This window comes from Argopecten irradians, chromosome 16 (assembly GCF_041381155.1).
Source record: "Argopecten irradians isolate NY chromosome 16, Ai_NY, whole genome shotgun sequence".
In the NCBI taxonomy this organism is placed as follows: Eukaryota; Metazoa; Mollusca; class Bivalvia; order Pectinida; family Pectinidae; genus Argopecten; species Argopecten irradians.
Genome location: NC_091149.1, coordinates 27222198 through 27234585, shown reverse-complemented (window position 1 = coordinate 27234585; position 12388 = coordinate 27222198). Strand labels below are relative to the sequence as shown.

Below are 12388 nucleotides of genomic sequence, written 5' to 3'. Positions count from 1 at the left end.
AAAATTCTTTTGATAATTTCAAACAGGTTGGCGTCGTTTTAGTTGTTTTAACAAGCTGACGTTACGCTTAAACTTTACATGTGCTACAGTATGCAGCAGTATTGTGACTTCGCGTGATCCAATATTCGCAAAAGAAAAAAAACGATAGACCACCCAGTTACCACAGCACCCATCTTTTAAAATACGTATGCTATAGCTTGATTTAGTGTAAACGAACTAGGTCATTGAGAAAAATGCGTTGCGACTGGCACAATGGGCTTTGAGATCGTGAATTGCAGGATACTGAGTGAATTACAGGTATACATCCCCCAAACAACTCCAGCCATGGCTTCGACGTCGATCTGGTTTTTATTAAACAATTCTTATAGTTTTATATCGATTCTATTTGATACGAACAACTATTGTTATAAATCAGTAAACGGGTTCATATCTGGTAACCTAATAAAAGTAACATCCAATGTTAAAAAACACAAATTGTATATACATGTGTTACGATGATTGAATATAATTTTATCATAAAATTTGTATTATCTGTTACATTAAACTACCCAACGACAGAAATAACGCTACTTACTGCAGTTCATTATATTTATATAAAAAAGTTGTCCGATATTTATTTTGTTAATTTTCTGTAAATCAGGCAACTTACCTTAGTGGGATATTACCATCACTTCTTACGGTACGTGATCTTACATTACATAAGTCAGTTTAGGCCTTTACGATTTAAAGATTACTTTATAGGCTTTAGTAATGACTAACTACTCACTGAAACTGGTCCAATTTACTTAAGAACCATAAAGATGATTAGTACCAGGTTACGTCGGTCTATGACGTATAAAATGTGTTTACCTTATATTTTTTATTCTCCGACTTACATAATAACTGTGAAATGCTACATAAATAACAGTGATGGTTCTCTCACGGTGGGAGTTTTGTCCACGGTTGGACAGATCTAGAGTAGTATTGGCAGACATGGACTATAACGTACGGAACATAAAAATGTCGGTTAAATGCCCAAGTGTTTGACCTTGTTTTAGAACTGCTTGATTTTCAATATCGTTATTATTATAGTAGTGTGGATTCATTTTCTTTTCTTATTGAAATTATTGAGGATATTTTTATATATCAATTATAGCAAGTACAATTTACTGTCGATTAGTCACCCATTCTGGTTATTGTGACATGACAGTCACAAAAAGGTTGGGCTATTCAATGGTAAATTATTCTTTATCTTCATTTTGTTAGCAGCAGGAAATCGACATATATTTTTCCTATTATGTTAGTAATTTGCATCAAACAGCATGCATGTCTTGTTTTTATATTTGTACATGTGATAGTTGTAGACATTGAGTTTACGCCATGCGTTTGTAAATGTAACGTCATATTTAACTGCGGAAACTAAAGGCAACGTAACAATAATATACTAAAGAGGGAATAAAAACAAATAAAAACTTCAGAAACAAATCACGATCTAAAGTTTACACATATTACTAGGTTAAAAGCCAGAAAAACAGCGACAACATCTGTATACAGACCACCTATTCCGACTTTGCATATTACAGAGTTAGCTCCCTTGTGGGTAGGTATCGATTGTTACGTCATTATTTTGTGAGCGCAATTCACGTCGTTTTCTCCGAAAAGTAATACGTTACGCTCGCAAACATATGACATCACAATCAATACCTATCCGCAAGGGCAGTTAACTCTGTAATATGCAAATACGAAATATATAAAGACAATATTCTTACTAAAGTCACAAATAACCATTTATAGCAGAATTTTATTAGCTATGAAGACCACTTTCTCCATGTCCAAAGGGTAATATTTATAGACAGGATTGACTGTACTTGAGGGAGAGTAATTATAAAATATGACTAATTCTTACCTTTGCAAATGAAATGCGATTGTTATAATCCACAGCGTGATAGGTAAGTAACATTTTAAGTACTAAAATATCTCACAGTGCTGTTTATCGGCTATTGTACTGACGTGATAATTAATACATTCCTTTGGTCCTTCACCAATGTTATACCGTGGTGTCTCCTTGGTGATATCTCTATTATATTTCACAGTTTAAGTGTTATCTAACTTTAAGCTCACATTTAAATCCAATCACAAGAATTTTATCTTGCGCTTTCTGCATAAGTTTTTGTTTCATTTTGACCCATCGAGAAGAATGTCTGTTTAGCTTTACTTCCTGTATGATGAACATGTTGTCGCGTACGTGTATCCATATATGTTTAAACATGCAACCGACATTCACTTAGAAAAAATAGTTGTTTAGTTAGCAATGCCATTTTTTTTACTCTATCCTTGTTTTAGTCATATGTACGTATGAATACATTACAGTGTATTATCATGATACATCATTTATAGCTGATTGGTTGGTTTGATCGGTTTAGCGTCTTGTTATAAGCTAGGATGCAAAAGGGCGTCATTTCCTGTATATTGTCTGCGAGTGCCTGTGTAAGTTTTAGGAGACTGCGGTATATTTAACTGTATTCTTTGTATATGAACGATATTTAGGATATTTGATTATCACGGTCAAAAATTTATGAAACAATTTTAAGTCTAAAATAGTCTAAAGATCAGACTTAGACAATCACAGATGAGTTACAAAAATAAATCATTCTTGATTGGCTAACGAACAACTTAAGTCTAAGATCGTGAAAAACCCCCTCCAAGTGAGCAATATCTAGTGGAGGTAAGAACTGTGTTGCTACAAATCTATAGGTAGGCTATCGTGACTATAACACAACATCAAAAGTTTTATGCTCGCAAATCGCGAAATTAAGCACTCGCGAAATTTTGCACTTTTACAGTAAATTAAAGGGTGGAGAACACATTGCTACATTGATCAGACATCAATAGACCATAAACATCTGGTCATAGTCGCTGGTTTTATGTTTTACATTATAAGATTGCTTTCAGCTTGCAGAATAATAAAGTATAATCTAATATAATATGATGCGATGTTTTAACTGGACAGCTGGCATTAATTTTAAGAAAGAGCACAAGCTGTATTAATTTTGGTATTTACTTCAACTTTAAATACGTAAAGATATCCTTTTGCATTTAATTTATGAAAAAATCAAATTGATCAAAGTCTGAGTTAAAACCACACGCAAAAAATTAAAGATAGAAAGACCACCCATCCTCCATTATATATTACGTACATGTCATTTCTAATGTGCTTTATACACTGTGTTATCTGTTTGGACAGACAGCAGCACGCTTAAACAGCTCACCTCTAATATAACGTTTTCCTAACGGAGATTAGCTATTATTGCCGCATACTTTAAGGACACCGGGATATGTTGGCATTTGGTTACAATATATTTACGATTGTATGACTGAATTAATGAACTATTACCATACAGCCGGGTATTTCCGCGGGACTTTTTTTCGCGATTTAAACTACATGCAAGAAAAGTAAATTTTAGCATTTTTATTTTTATACGATCTTGTTTCCAGTGTATATATGATGAATCAATCATTTCTGAACATTATAAAAGCAAATTTTCGCGATCATAGCAATATCCTGCGATATCATGAAAATAAATCCTACTAATAAATAGTATTTTCAGTCCAAAACTAAAACATCTTTACAGGTGAATTTTGTGTTTTTTATTAAATAGAAATAGCACCTGTTTAATACTGCCTTTTAAAATTTCCTTTACCCCACGAAGTCACACCGCGTGTAATATGCGTATCAACACCATTTAGTACCTATTACAAATCTACCATGCTGATTCTTCTGTGAAATTTCTTATATTTTATATGTTTTTCCGAAAAACCCCGTTTGTCTCAATTTGTTGCTTTAAATGTTATATTTGAAATACGCATTAGGTTTTAAGACTTATCTTGGATTCCAAAAGCACCTGCTAAGATTTACGAAATGTTCAGCAATTATACGAACATATATTAGTTTTCTGACATATTAAAATGTTAATGTAGTTCATACATATCAACGCACTGAGTGTATGGATGATATATGTATTTCGTACCGTGTGATGTATGTATATATTGACGTTTTTGTTCTTACATAGGCGCACCTGTTAAAAAATCTGGTAATACATTACGAATATATTCATTTCCAATTAAACTAAAGAATGGATAACAAATTAATAACTTCAGCATAAATATAAAACATCACATTTATAAATACTAGAAAAAGCATAACAAGAAGTAATCATCTAATGCCAAACTGATATAAGATTATCTTTAAATTGATTTTAAACGGTGGAATGGATTCAGAAAACATTAAAACTAGATTGCATTCGGTTTTATATACTATGCGTTTTCACATTAACTATACTACGCTGACAATAAAACTGATTGGAACGACTTGAAAGTTAATTACGGCTAGGGACAAAAAACACAATTGGCTGACTAGGTAAGAACAATTCTACTATTGACACAATTAAAATAAAAGACCATGTCCTAAAATGTCCGTCTACTTCCCAAGACAGGAAGATGTTTACAGATGTCAGCGTAAGACATAGAAGATTCCATTAAACAAGAGTCTGTTGTTTTATGATGTATGATATCATCAAATACTAGTTTATATGTTAAATGACATTTACTAGTCATTATTACACACATATCCATAAGCCAAATAGATATACCGATATCAAGTTTGCATGCATATATTACAACGAGACTTTCGATTTTACAACATTTTTCCCCATCGTAGCCAAGTTTGGCCCCGTATACCTAATTTGGCTTTGATTATATTCTTCCAGTAATGAGTATCCATGGTTATGATAGCTGAGATGGATTAGAGAAATATGTTCAATAAACAAGTGAAACTTCTGCCAAAACAAAAGATGTTGTAGATTCGAGGCGAGCATTTATTCTGTTGTAAATCTAAACCAGGAGATACGACAAATCACATATTATAACACCATCATTCATATCCGGTATAATCAAATGTCATATATAGGATGAGATCTATATCTCGAACATTGGAATGATTGTATATTTACTAATGATCAATCATATAGCCCGTTAGAATGTGTACCAGTATACCAGTATCGCTACATTCTTCAAGAGAGCAATATACGATAAAGATGCCACGTGATTAATTATAAAACATATCTTGACCTTTCCAATAGATACGTTTGTTGTCATATACGCACGGCCGCTCAGAATACAATATGTTGTGGTTTGGGGATGACTGATAGAGTTGTGTCACATTGTAATAGTTAGGTCCATGCTGTTCGTATAGTGGATCATGTAGCTAAAGACTCCGAACACCACACTCCGACTACTGTTTGTTCCTTTATCGGAACATCAGGCGTTCGTGTTTGGTATTATGTTTCATGTAATTTTGTATTGAGATGATACTATATAAGATGATACTATAAAAGACAATGATTATCCATTTACACGTGGCCATCAAAGTCCCATCATTGGTACAAATACTCACCAAAAAACACTGGATATACCTATCATGAGCTATACAATTTTAACAAAATGAAAGCGAAAGTTTTAACCAGAATCCAATACATTAGGTACCAAGAGATATATCTTAGTGAACAGAAACCACATTTAAATCATTTAAAAAGAGATATATAAATAACATGCATTATTGTATATAAATTACTCGAACAAAATGAACACAACAGGCATCAGCTTTTGAACGAAATGCAAGCAGGTATACCGTATCTGTAATGTACAACAAGATGTGGTGATACTAGCAGGTATACCGTATCTGTAATGTACAACAAGATGTGGTGATACAAGCTGGTATACCGTATCTGTAATGTACAACAAGAGGTGGTGATACAAGCTGGTATACCGTATCTGTAATGTACAACAAGAGGTGGTGATACAAGCTGGTATACCGTATCTGTAATGTACAACAAGAGGTGGTGATACAAGCTGGTATACCGTATCTGTAATGTACAACAAGGTGTGGTGATACAAGCTGGTATACCGTATCTGTAATGTACAACAAGATGTGGTGATACAAGCTGGTATACCGTATCTGTAATGTACAACAAGAGGTGGTGATACAAGCAGGTATACCGTATCTGTAATGTACAACAAGAGGTGGTGATACAAGCTGGTATACCGTATCTGTAATGTACAACAAGAGGTGGTGATACAAGCTGGTATACCGTATCTGTAATGTACAACAAGAGGTGGTGATACAAGCTGGTATACCGTATCTGTAATGTACAACAAGATGTGGTGATACAAGCTGGTATACCGTATCTGTAATGTACAACAAGAGGTGGTGATACAAGCTGGTATACCGTATCTGTAATGTACAACAAGAGGTGGTGATACAAGCTGGTATACCGTATCTGTAATGTACAACAAGATGTGGTGATACAAGCTGGTATACCGTATCTGTAATGTACAACAAGATGTGGTGATACAAGCTGGTATACCGTATCTGTAATGTACAACAAGATGTGGTGATACAAGCTGGTATACCGTATCTGTAATGTACAAAAAGATGTGGTGATACAAGCTGGTATACCGTATCTGTAATGTACAACAAGAGGTGGTGGTGATACAAGCTGGTATACCGTATCTGTAATGTACAACAAGAGGTGGTGATACAAGCTGGTATACCGTATCTGTAATGTACAACAAGAGGTGGTGATACAAGCTGGTATACCGTATCTGTAATGTACAACAAGAGGTGGTGATACAAGCTGGTATACCGTATCTGTAATGTACAACAAGAGGTGATGATACAAGCTGGTATACCGTATCTGTAATGTACAACAAGAGGTGGTGATACAAGCTGGTATACCGTATCTGTAATGTACAACAAGAGGTGGTGATACAAGCTGGTATACCGTATCTGTAATGTACAACAAGAGGTGGTGATACAAGCTGGTTATACCGTATCTGTAATGTACAACAAAGAGGTTGTGATACAAGCTGGTATACCGTATCTGTAATGTACAACAAGAGGTTGTGATACAAGCTGGTATACCGTATCTGTAATGTACAACAAGAGGTGGTGATACAAGCAGGTATACCGTATCTGTAATGTACAACAAGAGGTGGTGATACAAGCTGGTATACCGTATCTGTAATGTACAACAAGAGTGGTGATACAAGCTGGTATACCGTATCTGTAATGTACAACAAGAGTGGTGATACAAGCTGGTATACCGTATCTGTAATGTACAACAAGAGTGGTGATACAAGCTGGTATACCGTATCTGTAATGTACAACAAGAGTGGTGATACAAGCTGGTATACCGTATCTGTAATGTACAACAAGAGTGTGGTGATACAAGCTGGTATACCGTATCTGTAATGTACAACAAGAGGTGGTGATACAAGCTGGTATACCGTATCTGTAATGTACAACAAGAGGTGGTGATACAAGCTGGTATACCGTATCTGTAATGTACAACAAGAGGTGGTGATACAAGCTGGTATACCGTATCTGTAATGTACAACAAGAGGTGGTGATACAAGCTGGTAGCTGGTATACCGTATCTGTAATGTACAACAAGAGGTGGTGATACAAGCTGGTATACCGTATCTGTAATGTACAACAAGAGGTGGTGATACAAGCTGGTATACCGTATCTGTAATGTACAACAAGATGTGGTGATACAAGCTGGTATACCGTATCTGTAATGTACAACAAGAGGTGGTGATACAAGCTGGTATACCGTATCTGTAATGTACAACAAGAGGTGGTGATACAAGCTGGTATACCGTATCTGTAATGTACAACAAGAGGTGGTGATACAAGCTGGTATACCGTATCTGTAATGTACAACAAGAGGTGGTGGTGATACAAGCTGGTATACCGTATCTGTAATGTACAACAAGAGGTGGTGATACAAGCTGGTATACCGTATCTGTAATGTACAACAAGAGGTGGTGATACAAGCTGGTATACCGTATCTGTAATGTACAACAAGAGGTGGTGATACAAGCTGGTATACCGTATCTGTAATGTACAACAAGAGGTGGTGATACAAGCTGGTATACCGTATCTGTAATGTACAACAAGAGGTGGTGATACAAGCTGGTATATACCGTATCTGTAATGTACAACAAGATGTGGTGATACAAGCTGGTATACCGTATCTGTAATGTACAACAAGAGGTGGTGATACAAGCTGGTATACCGTATCTGTAATGTACAACAAGATGTGGTGATACAAGCTGGTATACCGTATCTGTAATGTACAACAAGAGGTGGTGATACAAGCTGGTATACCGTATCTGTAATGTACAACAAGAGGTGGTGATACAAGCTGGTATACCGTATCTGTAATGTACAACAAGAGGTGGTGATACAAGCTGGTATACCGTATCTGTAATGTACAACAAGAGTGGTGATACAACTGGTATACGTATCTGTAATGTACAACAAGATGTGGTGATACAAGCTGGTATACCGTATCTGTAATGTACAACAAGAGGTGGTGATACAAGCTGGTATACCGTATCTGTAATGTACAACAAGATGTGGTGATACAAGCTGGTATACCGTATCTGTAATGTACAACACAAGGTAGTGGTATGATACAAGCTGGTATACCGTATCTGTAATGTACAACAAGAGGTGGTGATACAAGCTGGTATACCGTATCTGTAATGTACAACAAGATGTGGTGATACAAGCTGGTATACCGTATCTGTAATGTACAACAAGAGGTGGTGATACAAGCTGGTATACCGTATCTGTAATGTACAACAAGAGTGGTGATACAAGCTGGTATACCGTATCTGTAATGTACAACAAGATGTGGTGATACAAGCTGGTATACCGTATCTGTAATGTACAACAAGAGGTGGTGATACAAGCTGGTATACCGTATCTGTAATGTACAACAAGAGGTGGTGATACAAGCTGGTATACCGTATCTGTAATGTACAACAAGAGGTGGTGATACAAGCTGGTATACCGTATCTGTAATGTACAACAAGAGGTGGTGATACAAGCTGGTATACCGTATCTGTAATGTACAACAAGAGGTGGTGATACAAGCTGGTATACCGTATCTGTAATGTACAACAAGAGGTGGTGATATACAAGCTGGTATACCGTATCTGTAATGTACAACATGATGTGGTGATACAAGCTGGTATACCGTATCTGTAATGTACAACAAGAGGTGGTGATACAAGCTGGTATACCGTATCTGTAATGTACAACAAGAGGTGGTGATACAAGCTGGTATAACGTATCTGTAATGTACAACAAGGTGTGGTGATACAAGCTGTTATACAGTATCTGTAATGTACAACAAGATGTGGTGATACAAGCTGGTATACCGTATCTGTAATGTACAACAAGATGTGGTGATACAAGCTGGTATACCGTATCTGTAATGTACAACAAGAGGTGGTGATACAAGCTGGTATACCGTATCTGTAATGTACAACAAGAGGTGGTGATACAAGCTGGTATACCGTATCTGTAATGTACAACAAGAGGTGGTGATACAAGCTGGTATACCGTATCTGTAATGTACAACAAGAGGTGGGTGATACAAGCTGGTATACCGTATCTGTAATGTACAACAAGAGGTGGTGATACAAGCTGGTATACCGTATCTGTAATGTACAACAAGAGGTGGTGATACAAGCTGGATACAAGCTGGTATACCGTATCTGTAATGTACAACAAGATGTGGTGATACAAGCTGGTATACCGTATCTGTAATGTACAACAAGAGGTGGTGATACAAGCTGGTATACCGTATCTGTAATGTACAACAAGAGGTGGTGATACAAGCTGGTATACCGTATCTGTAATGTACAACAAGAGGTGGTGATACAAGCTGGTATACCGTATCTGTAATGTACAACAAGATGTGGTGATACAAGCTGGTATACCGTATCTGTAATGTACAACAAGAGGTGGTGATACAAGCTGGTATACCGTATCTGTAATGTACAACAAGAGGTGGTGATACAAGCTGGTATACCGTATCTGTAATGTACAACAAGAGGTGGTGATACAAGCTGGTATACCGTATCTGTAATGTACAACAAGAGGTGGTGATACAAGCTGGTATACCGTATCTGTAATGTACAACAAGAGGTGGTGATACAAGCTGGTATACCGTATCTGTAATGTACAACAAGAGGTGGTGATACAAGCTGGTATACCGTATCTGTAATGTACAACAAGAGGTGGTGATACAAGCTGGTATACCGTATCTGTAATGTACAACAAGAGGTGGTGATACAAGCTGGTATACCGTATCTGTAATGTACAACAAGAGGTGGTGATACAAGCTGGTATACCGTATCTGTAATGTACAACAAGAGGTGGTGATACAAGCTGGTATACCGTATCTGTAATAACAAGATGTGATACAAGCTGTATACCGTATCTGTAATGTACAACAAGAGGTGGTGATACAAGCTGGTATACCGTATCTGTAATGTACAACAAGAGGTGGTGATACAAGCTGGTATACCGTATCTGTAATGTACAACAAGAGGTGGTGATACAAGCTGGTATACCGTATCTGTAATGTACAACAAGAGGTGGTGATACAAGCTGGTATACCGTATCTGTAATGTACAACAAGAGGTGGTGATACAAGCTGGTATACCGTATCTGTAATGTACAACAAGAGGTGGTGATACAAGCTGGTATACCGTATCTGTAATGTACAACAAGAGGTGGTGATACAAGCTGGTATACCGTATCTGTAATGTACAACAAGAGGTGGTGATACAAGCTGGTATACCGTATCTGTAATGTACAACAAGAGGTGGTGATACAAGCTGGTATACCGTATCTGTAATGTACAACAAGAGGTGGTGATACAAGCTGGTATACCGTATCTGTAATGTACAACAAGAGGTGGTGATACAAGCTGGTATACCGTATCTGTAATGTACAACAAGAGGTGGTGATACAAGCTGGTATACCGTATCTGTAATGTACAACAAGAGGTGGTGTGATACAAGCTGGTATACCGTATCTGTAATGTACAACAAGAGGTGGTGATACAAGCTGGTATACCGTATCTGTAATGTACAACAAGATGTGGTGATACAAGCTGGTATACCGTATCTGTAATGTACAACAAGATGTGGTGATACAAGCTGGTATACCGTATCTGTAATGTACAACAAGAGTGGTGATACAAGCTGGTATACCGTATCTGTAATGTACAACAAGAGGTGGTGATACAAGCTGGTATACCGTATCTGTAATGTACAACAAGAGGTGGTGATACAAGCTGGTATACCGTATCTGTAATGTACAACAAGAGGTGGTGATACAAGCTGGTATACCGTATCTGTAATGTACAACAAGAGTGGTGATACAAGCTGATACAGTATCTGTAATGTACAACAAGATGTGGTGATACAAGCGGTATACCGTATCTGTGTTGTAATGTACAACAAGAGGTGGTGATACAAGCTGGTATACCGTATCTGTAATGTACAACAAGAGGTGGTGATACAAGCTGGTATACCGTATCTGTAATGTACAACAAGAGGTGGTGATACAAGCTGGTATACCGTATCTGTAATGTACAACAAGAGGTGGTGATACAAGCTGGTATACCGTATCTGTAATGTACAACAAGAGTGGTGATACAAGCTGGTATACCGTATCTGTAATGTACAACAAGAGTGGTGATACAAGCTGGTATACCGTATCTGTAATGTACAACAAGAGGTGGTGATACAAGCTGGTATACCGTATCTGTAATGTACAACAAGAGGTGGTGATACAAGCTGGTATACCGTATCTGTAATGTACAACAAGATGTGGTGATACAAGCTGGTATACCGTATCTGTAATGTACAACAAGAGGTGGTGATACAAGCTGGTATACCGTATCTGTAATGTACAACAAGAGTGGTGATACAAGCAGTGTATACCGTATCTGTAATGTACAACAAGAGGTGGTGATACAAGCTGGTATACCGTATCTGTAATGTACAACAAGAGGTGGTGATACAAGCTGGTATACCGTATCTGTAATGTACAACAAGAGGTGGTGATACAAGCTGGTATACCGTATCTGTAATGTACAACAAGAGGTGGTGATACAAGCTGGTATACCGTATCTGTAATGTACAACAAGAGTGGTGATACAAGCTGGTATACCGTATCTGTAATGTACAACAAGAGGTGGTGATACAAGCTGGTATACCGTATCTGTAATGTACAACAAGAGGTGGTGATACAAGCTGGTATACCGTATCTGTAATGTACAACAAGAGGTGGTGATACAAGCTGGTATACCGTATCTGTAATGTACAACAAGAGGTGGTGATACAAGCTGGTATACCGTATCTGTAATGTACAACAAGAGTGTGGTGATACAAGCTGGTATACCGTATCTGTAATGTACAACAAGAGGTGGTGATACAAGCTGGTATACCGTATCTGTAATGTACAACAAGAGGTGGTGAT

The 12388-nt window shown here is 37.1% G+C and overlaps 1 protein-coding gene across 2 annotated transcripts in view; it reads right to left on the bottom strand.

Annotated features, from left to right (window-relative positions):
- LOC138310658 (innexin unc-9-like) overlaps positions 1–12388 on the bottom strand; it is a 176738-nt gene that overhangs the window by 122462 nt on the left and 41888 nt on the right. The window contains exon 1 of one of the 2 annotated variants that reach the window (XM_069251947.1): positions 1886–2118. The exons of the other annotated variant lie outside the window; for it this stretch is intronic. The gene's annotated coding sequence lies outside the window, so the exon portion shown is untranslated. Of the gene's footprint in view, positions 1–1885; positions 2119–12388 lie in introns of those variants that run through there. 2 annotated transcript variants of the gene reach the window in all.